We start from the raw sequence: 7,995 nt of genomic DNA, 5'->3' as shown, positions 1-7,995 counted from the left end.
TTCCATTAGAATGTGGGATTAAAATGACCTTGGTCCTGTACTCTCCTACCCCTGAGGACTTGAGCAGCCAGTGGCAGTGCCCACAAAATGTGACTGTTACACAGCCAGCCCAGTGGGCAATATAACCCCTAAGCACCTTCTTCAAATAAGAGAGTGTTGGACCTACCAGTGCCCAGATTTTAGCACTTTCTCTCCTTCCGTGGGTTCATTCATGCAATAAAGCCAGACTCATTCATGTGATACAGAGAACATAAAATATTTGTTGAGCTCTACTCTACTACATTCCAGGCATTATTTGCAGTGATGGCAATATAATTGTGAACAAGAAACCAGTTCCTGCCCTCACAGAGCTTCTAGGCCAGAAGGTATTCTAAGCTTGAGAGATGGGCTCTGCCAAGCTAGAGTTTACTTTCTTCTGGCTTGTATGTAAATTCAAAGGCAGTATCTCACTCTACCAGCAGGATTTGACAGCGTGATGTGTCACAGAAAGTTCGCTCCCAGACATGGGTCCCTCAGCTTCCTGCCTCAGAAGCACAGCAGCAGGCATCATGGGAAGGTGAAGAGCCTCCCTAAGGATGACCCTTCCAAGTCGGCCTGCCTCACAGGCTTCCTGGGATACAAGGCTGGCATGACCCACATCATGCAGGAAGTCGACAGGCCAGGATCCAAGGTGAATAAGAAGGAGGTGGTAGAGACTGTGACCATTGTAGAGATACCACCCATGGTGGTTGTGAGCATTGTGGGCTACTTGGAAACCCCTCGAAGCCTCTGGACCTTCCAGACCGTCTTCGCTGAGCACATCAGTGATGAGTGCAAGTGGCGCTTCTGTAAGAACTGGCATAAATCTAAGAAGAAGGCCTTTATCAAGTACTGCAAGAAATGGCAGGATGAGGATGGCAAGAAGCAGCTGGAGAAGGACTTCAGCAGCATGAAGAAGTACTGTCAAGTCATCTGCGTGATTGCCCACACCCAGATGTGCCTGCTTTCTCTGCGCCACAAGAAAGCCCACCTGATGGAGATCCAGGTGAATGGAGACACCATGGCCCAGAAGCTGGACTGGGTCCACGAGAGGCTTGAGCAGCAGGTACCTGTGAACCATGTGTTTAGGCAGGACGAGATGATCGACGTCATCAGAATGAGCAAGGGCAAAGGCTACAAAGGGATTACCAGTCGTTGGCTCACCAAGAAGCTGCCCCCAAAGACCCACCAAGACCTGCTCATGGAGTCCTGTATTGGGGCACGACATCTTGCCCGTGTGGCCTTCTCTGTGGCACGTGCTGGGCAGAAAGGCTACCATCACCGCACTGAGATCAATAAGAAGATCTATAAGATTGGCCAGGGCTATCTTATCAAGGATGACAAACTGATCACGAACAATGCCTCCACTGACTATGACCTGTCTGACAAGAGTATCAACCCTCTGGGTGGCTTTGGCCACTATGGTGAAGTGACCATTGACTTTGTCATGCTGAAGGACTGTGTGGTAGGAACCAAGAAGTGAGAGCTCACCTCCCCACAAGTCCTTGCTGGTGCAAACCAAATGGCGGGCTCTGGAGAAAACCCTCCTTAAGTTCATTGATACCACCTCCAAGTTTGGCCATGGCCGCTTCCAGACCATGGAGGAGAAAAAAGCATTCATGGGACCACTCAAGAAAGACTGAATTGCAAAGGAAGAAGGAGCTTAATGCCAGGAACAGATTTTGCAGCTGGTAGGGTCTCAATAAAACATTTTCCACTGGAAAACAAAAACAAAAACAACAAAAAAAAAAAAACAAAGGCAGTATCTCCTCAAACAGCAGGGACTTGCATTGTAGCCGTGTGAGTTCATCTTTGTTTTGTAGGCATAAATCACCACCCCCTTTAAAAAACAAATAAAACGTATTTTCTAAAGTTAACTTATGTAAGAGAAAGTTCCAGAAATGCTGCCTGGTCCTGAAGGGCAAGTGAAGCATTAGCCTGTCTCCCTGAGGCTTTGTTTCAAAACTCCACAGGTCCGTTTGCACCCTGTATTTTGAATGTGATTAGCTACATAATAAACCTTTACTTTTTTCCACACTATGGCACCTTCCTTGGAAGAGCTTAAGGTGTTTTACAGCCATTATCTCATCAACCTTCGCCCTGGGGAGTGTTGGGGGTGGCACAGCATATATTATTGTCTCTATTTTACAGAAGGGGACATTATGATGGCACAAGAAGTTAAGTGTCTTGAGCAATAGTACAAAGGAAGTCAAGTGGAACTAAGAACAGAAACAAGTTTCACAAACAGGTTTTTGCTGCCCTGTCATAAATCTATCTACTTCCCTCTATCAGAAAGAACAGAGTAGGCTTGGTGACGGTACTGAAGGTTTGATCTTCGGTTAAAAAGAATGGGTTAAACGTATGTTGGGAGGAAAGAGCAGATGAGTTAAGTTGAATCATCCAGGGTGATAGAGAGCTGCTTAATAAATGTCTTCAAACAATACACGCATGTACTTCATGCCTACTCCAGGCTGCAATGCTGCTAAGTGCTGTAGAAGAAATCTAGAAAGGCTCTCATCAGTACAGAGTAGGTACTAGATACAAATTTGTTGAAGGAAAGAAGGAAGGAAGTTGGGATATCTTTCTCATCTTCAAGGAGCTTACAACTGGGGAGGGAGAAAAACTACAAACTATTACAAAGGTAAGTATGGGCTGAACTAGGGAGTATTCTCTGTTGATGCAATAGGAGCTCAGAGAAAGAAGAAACTACTGCTGCCTGGAGTGATCATAGAAACCTTCTTGCAAGGCATAGAACCTGATTAGGGTTGGAGAAGCGGGGGATTCTGGAGAGGTGAAGAGGAGGGCGGATACTATCTTTGGAAGTGCAAGGGCCTGACAAGGTTGGTGAAAGAGGCATACGTAGGAAGGTGTGCAGCCACATGGCATGTTTTCTAAAAAAAGGAAGTGGATTTTGCAAGATTGGAAAGTGGGATTGTTTCTTTCAATAGGTATTGTGAAGTGTCTGCTATCCACCAGAAGACAAAGGGTTAAAGAATCAAGGCAAACTTCTAGATTCTGAAGTTGAAAGAATGTCATTGTCAAGAAAGAAAGCTTGTATTTTGGAGTGTTTTAATTTTAAGTGTGTAATAACTTCAGGACATTAGTGTCAGTGCATTTATTTTGAAACTTTATTGATGCCTTCATTTTCTCGAAGAGTGTCTGTTTCTTCCTTAAAGTGAGATTGAGCACAAAATTGTTTTCTGCTATTACTGAATTAGTAATCTTTTTTATTTTTATTTTTTACTGTTTTGTATTGTTTTACTCTGTTTTATTTAGTGAAACATTGTTATTATAACTATTTTTTTACTGTTATTCAATTATAATTAAACGAATTATTGCGTCCATTACCATCCCATCTCTGCTTCACATTTATCCCTTAATATGGCCAATATCTGGCAAATATTTTTCCACCAACTTTCTTCTTCTGACTTAGGTTGAACAATTAGACTTGCACATTTTGAAAATAACTATTAGTGTATTTTGGCATTTTCAACCTCTTCAGGAATCAAAACTCTTACTTAGTCTCTTTTTCTTTTCCACAAAACAGGAAAGATGAAAAACTTCAGAGACCAAAATCTCCTTTATTCCCAGACAATGTCAGCCTAAAACTAGGGGGAGATTATCAAAATAAGAAAAAAAATTAACTCAACATCATAGGAAATACATATCAACCCAAATAGGAGATTTCAGGTTATTGACGATTTCAATTATTGGGGGGTCTGAAGAAGGCAGGAGGGAGTCTAGCTTCAGAGTTTGGAGGCACTCTGGACTCGGATGATTCTCAACAGAGACGCTAAGTTGGAGGTATTAATAGGTGCCGGTGCAGAAAAATAGGATCTGTAGATTTGAAGACCAGTCTCAGATACGATTTGGAGGGGGGGTACATGGGAAAGAGGCTTAGGTTTCTATATTTCAAGTATTCTAAGCATACAGCAATAGGGAGAAAAATATGTAGAAAAGAGACAGGCAGAATTTTTCTGAAGTTCATTCTCTCATTTATTACCTTTCCATCTAATGGAGAGCCTTACTGAGAATGAGGTTCATATCAAATTCCTATTTCTCTTTTCTGTCTTTTAATGTTCCCAGTTTAATTCGAGTGCATGCATTATCAAGCATCTGTTTTAATTACAGCTATTGTTAAGGTAGTTAATCAGTTGTCGTCTCTCACCAACCAAAATCCTGTATTGCTAAATTTTTGTACAATCAAAGATACAATAAATATAAAAGGAATTCTTGTATATCAGCATGAAAAAAAATGCATACAACTTCTTTGCTCACTGATGCAACCAAAACACCCAGGAGTTATTATAATGTGCATTCCCTTGACACAGACTTTTATTTCATGCAAATGACTGTGATTAAGATTCAAATACTTTTTTTTCATTTTCACACATTACTTAATCAATGTGAAGTACTGTGTAAAAATTGCATCTCTTCATAACAGTGATTTTGACCAAGTCAAGTGTTGCTCCTAGAATTATAATCCAGACTTGTGATTCAATTATCATTTAGAGACTTTCTAAATTCAAATTAAGTTCACTCTTTCCTCCTCCTCCCAACACTGTAAACTTAGTATCAGTATGGATCATTTGTAAGGTATGATCAAAATAACTTTCCATTGCAAGGAAATGTACATTGTGATGTCTGATTTTTCCTTTACTTGCAAAAAGAAGCACAGCAATCAATAGGAACTAGCCATTAAAATATATGAAAATGCAGAAGGTACCATCTATTTTTCCATTTATGTTAACTTAGCTTTTAGGCTGAATAAAATTGACACTCCCCAGAATACTTATCTATTTAAACCTACTTGGAATAGTTGCACGAACTCCATTTAAAGTTAAAAAGAACCCATGGAATGCTTAAAGTTTGGCATCCCTGTTTGATAAATTAACTACAGGACATTCAAAAAGCACACTCTTACAGAATCAACAAGGAATGCATAAAATGAAGCAAGATTCTACAGGCCAACTAGGCAACTCTCACACAACTATGAAACATTGATCTATTTACAGTTTACTGCACCCAAGCCAGAGGCTGAATCTTGTTTTGTTACTGTCTGTGACTACCTCTTTTTGGCTCATCTTGCATTTCATCTTTATTTGAGGAAAAATTACATTTTGCCAATGACTAGGAACTAGGCTTCAGAACTGGCAGGTTCTGGGTTCTCATAACATCAACTCCACCCATTTGTTAAAAATATGTACCATAGACTGAAGTTCTCTAGCCTCCGAGTTGAAAATAAAATCCAATTTTAAGTTGTTTTCTTCTTTCAGCATTCATGAAAATTCCACCTTTTATGTCCAATTGCAATAAGCAGAAAAAAACACTCATCTTTTATTCTCTATGCTTCCTAGAACACAATACTATCTCTACGCCAGAGCTGAATTTGTTGAACTTGAATTTTTTTTGAGAGAAGCAAAATTTGCATTTGATGGAGTTTGATGAATTCAAACAGACAATGTTTGAATCTGGATATTCCTTTTCAGAAGTTTCTTGGACATGCTCATGGGATGTCCTGACTCTTCTACCATGAAAAGTTGAAGGGACATTGACAATTAGTCCATTTGAAGGGTCCCAACTAAATAAGTACCCTGGCCAGTTGGAACCAAAGGTCTAGTTCTGAATTTACTGGAAGACTAGGAAATATCTGTGAGATTGAAGTGGTTCTGCAGGGGGAAGAATTGTGAACTGCTATAGATTCGCCTGAGAAGCCAAGGTAGCATTCCATGGGAGTAAGGGTAACCAACCATGTTGGGTCTTTTGAAGCTAGAACTGGGTTGTTTGAAGTCAATCTAGGCTACTTACAGAAGACCAAATGGAAAATTCCTATTTATTCTGGTCCCATTCAGGAGGTTCTGAAGATGTTTTAGGATAAAGCTTTGGAGAAAACGAGTGAGACTGTGTCAGAGACTACTGGTTGGGCCTCAGTGTCCAATCTTCCTCATCCCATAGCAATAGACTTTTGCTGTGCCCTTGGCTGCTCAGAATAAAGGCCTCATTTCCCAGGTGCCCTGTAGCTAGCAGTGGACCCATCACTAACTTTTGGCCAATGGAATGTAAGCAGAGTAGAGATCCAGAATTCCACGCCCCAAACCCTCGGGGCCAGATATGGTTTGGAATTCAGATTTATTTTGATTTTGAAGGTGACATGATGTATATACAGCTTCTTATGGAATATATCCATTGAAGTCTGTGCTGTGAGGGCAGCACCTCACAATTAACTGCAACAAATTATAACAGAATTCACTAGTATCCCTAAGTGGGATAAATGAAGACCATAAGGCCAGGTGCAGCGGCTCACACATGTAATCCCAGTGCTTTGGGAGGCTGAGGCTGAAGAATCACTCGAGGCCAGGCAACAAGACCAGCCTCGGCAACATAGCAGGATCCCATCTCTACAAAAAAAATTTATAATTAGCCAGGTATGGTATATCTGTCTGTAGTCCTACCTACTCAGGAGGCTGAAGAAGGAGGATCATTTGAGCCCAGGAATTCGACGGTACAGTGAGCTATGAGTGTGCCACTCCACTCCAGCCTAGGAGACAGAGCAAGATCCTATCTCTAACAAAGAAAAAAAAAAAAGACATACATAGTCTTATATTAATTCAGATTAGCTTTTGCCTTCAAACGAATTTTTGTTGAAAACTTGTGAAAATTTTTGTTTTCAGAGTTTTTTTGGATTTTAGAATTATCTATCATTTGGCTGCTTCTAGAAAACTATAGAGACCACTGACAAATATCTTTTGCCCCTTCCATGTTGCTTCCTATATCCAGTCTCCTGGAATGTAATTTTCCTCAGATCATGAGGACTGTGTTTATAAAGACAATATAAAACTATACCTGGCCGGGCGCGCGTGGCTCAACGCCCTGTAATCCCAGCACTTCTTGGGAGGGCGAGACGGGCGAATCACAAGGTCAGCGAGAGTCGAGACCAACCCTGGGCTAATATGGGAAACCCGCGTCTCTACTAAGAATAGCAAAAACTAGCCCGGGCGACGAGGCGGGCGGCCTGTAGTCGCCAGCTACTTGGGAGGCTGAGGCAGGAGAATGGGCGTAAACCCGGGAGGGCGGAAGCTTGCAGGTGAGCTGAGATCCGGACCCACCCGCACCTCCCAGGCCTGGGCGACAGAGCGCAGAGCTCTGTCTCAAAAAAAAAAAAAAAAACAAAAAACAAACTATACCTATTTGGTATTTCCCTCAAAGAGCTATCATTATATTTAAAAATGTGAATACTATTATGTTTTGTGGCATAATTTATTATTGAACATACATTATGTGCAACATACCTTGCTAAGTATCTTATTTAATGTGATTATTAATTCCATTGTATGAATGAAAAAACTGAGTTATAGGAAGTTTCAGTATCTTGGCCAAGGCCCACAATCAATGAGTGGCAAAGCCAGGATTTGAAACTAAGAAGTCTTTTGCCAGGGCCGCATATTTGTCCACGGTACTATTTACACCTTCCTTCCATGAGACCATAGTTACTAGACAAAAATATGAAGACTCATTATAGAAATCTGGGTAGAGTTGCATGTTTCTCTGCGGTTCTGGAATTGCATTTTTTAGATGCTTTGTTGTGACATGGTGCTTTTTTTCCTGCCCCATTTTAGTTGCACAAGTTTGACTCGCAATTAACCAGCTTTCTAACCATGCCAATGGACAACCCCAAAGGAAGAGAGTGAAGCTAGAATTCAGCTGTTCTCAATAATCACAGTAACGCTTAGAACCACAACTACATCATGACATTAAAGCATCTTGTCACAGTGTCTTATAGCTATCATTATTTTATAGCCATACCTCCAGGCTAAATTAAATGTGAATATAGATTTCAAAGAACCAGTTCATCTGGCATCTGGGCCATACTTGCTGGGTCACATCTGTGTGTCATTTGAGGTGTCACACACTCAGTGACTGGTGACATTTTACTGTTAGCACCCACCCACCCAAAGAAGTCACAGTCTAATAACAAAA

General features: G+C 41.1%; 1 pseudogene; it reads left to right on the top strand.

The window, feature by feature from the left end:
* The first annotated feature begins 475 nt into the window (after nucleotides 1-475).
* LOC108529714 (60S ribosomal protein L3-like) lies at nucleotides 476-1,685 on the top strand (annotated as a pseudogene).
* The last annotated feature ends 6,310 nt before the right edge of the window (nucleotides 1,686-7,995 follow it).

Source organism: Rhinopithecus bieti, unplaced genomic scaffold (assembly GCF_001698545.2).
Source record: "Rhinopithecus bieti isolate Rb0 unplaced genomic scaffold, ASM169854v2 scaffold_6717, whole genome shotgun sequence".
Taxonomy (NCBI): Eukaryota; Metazoa; Chordata; class Mammalia; order Primates; family Cercopithecidae; genus Rhinopithecus; species Rhinopithecus bieti.
The sequence above is the reverse complement of the archived record's forward strand: the minus strand, read 5'-3'. Positions and strand labels throughout refer to the sequence as shown.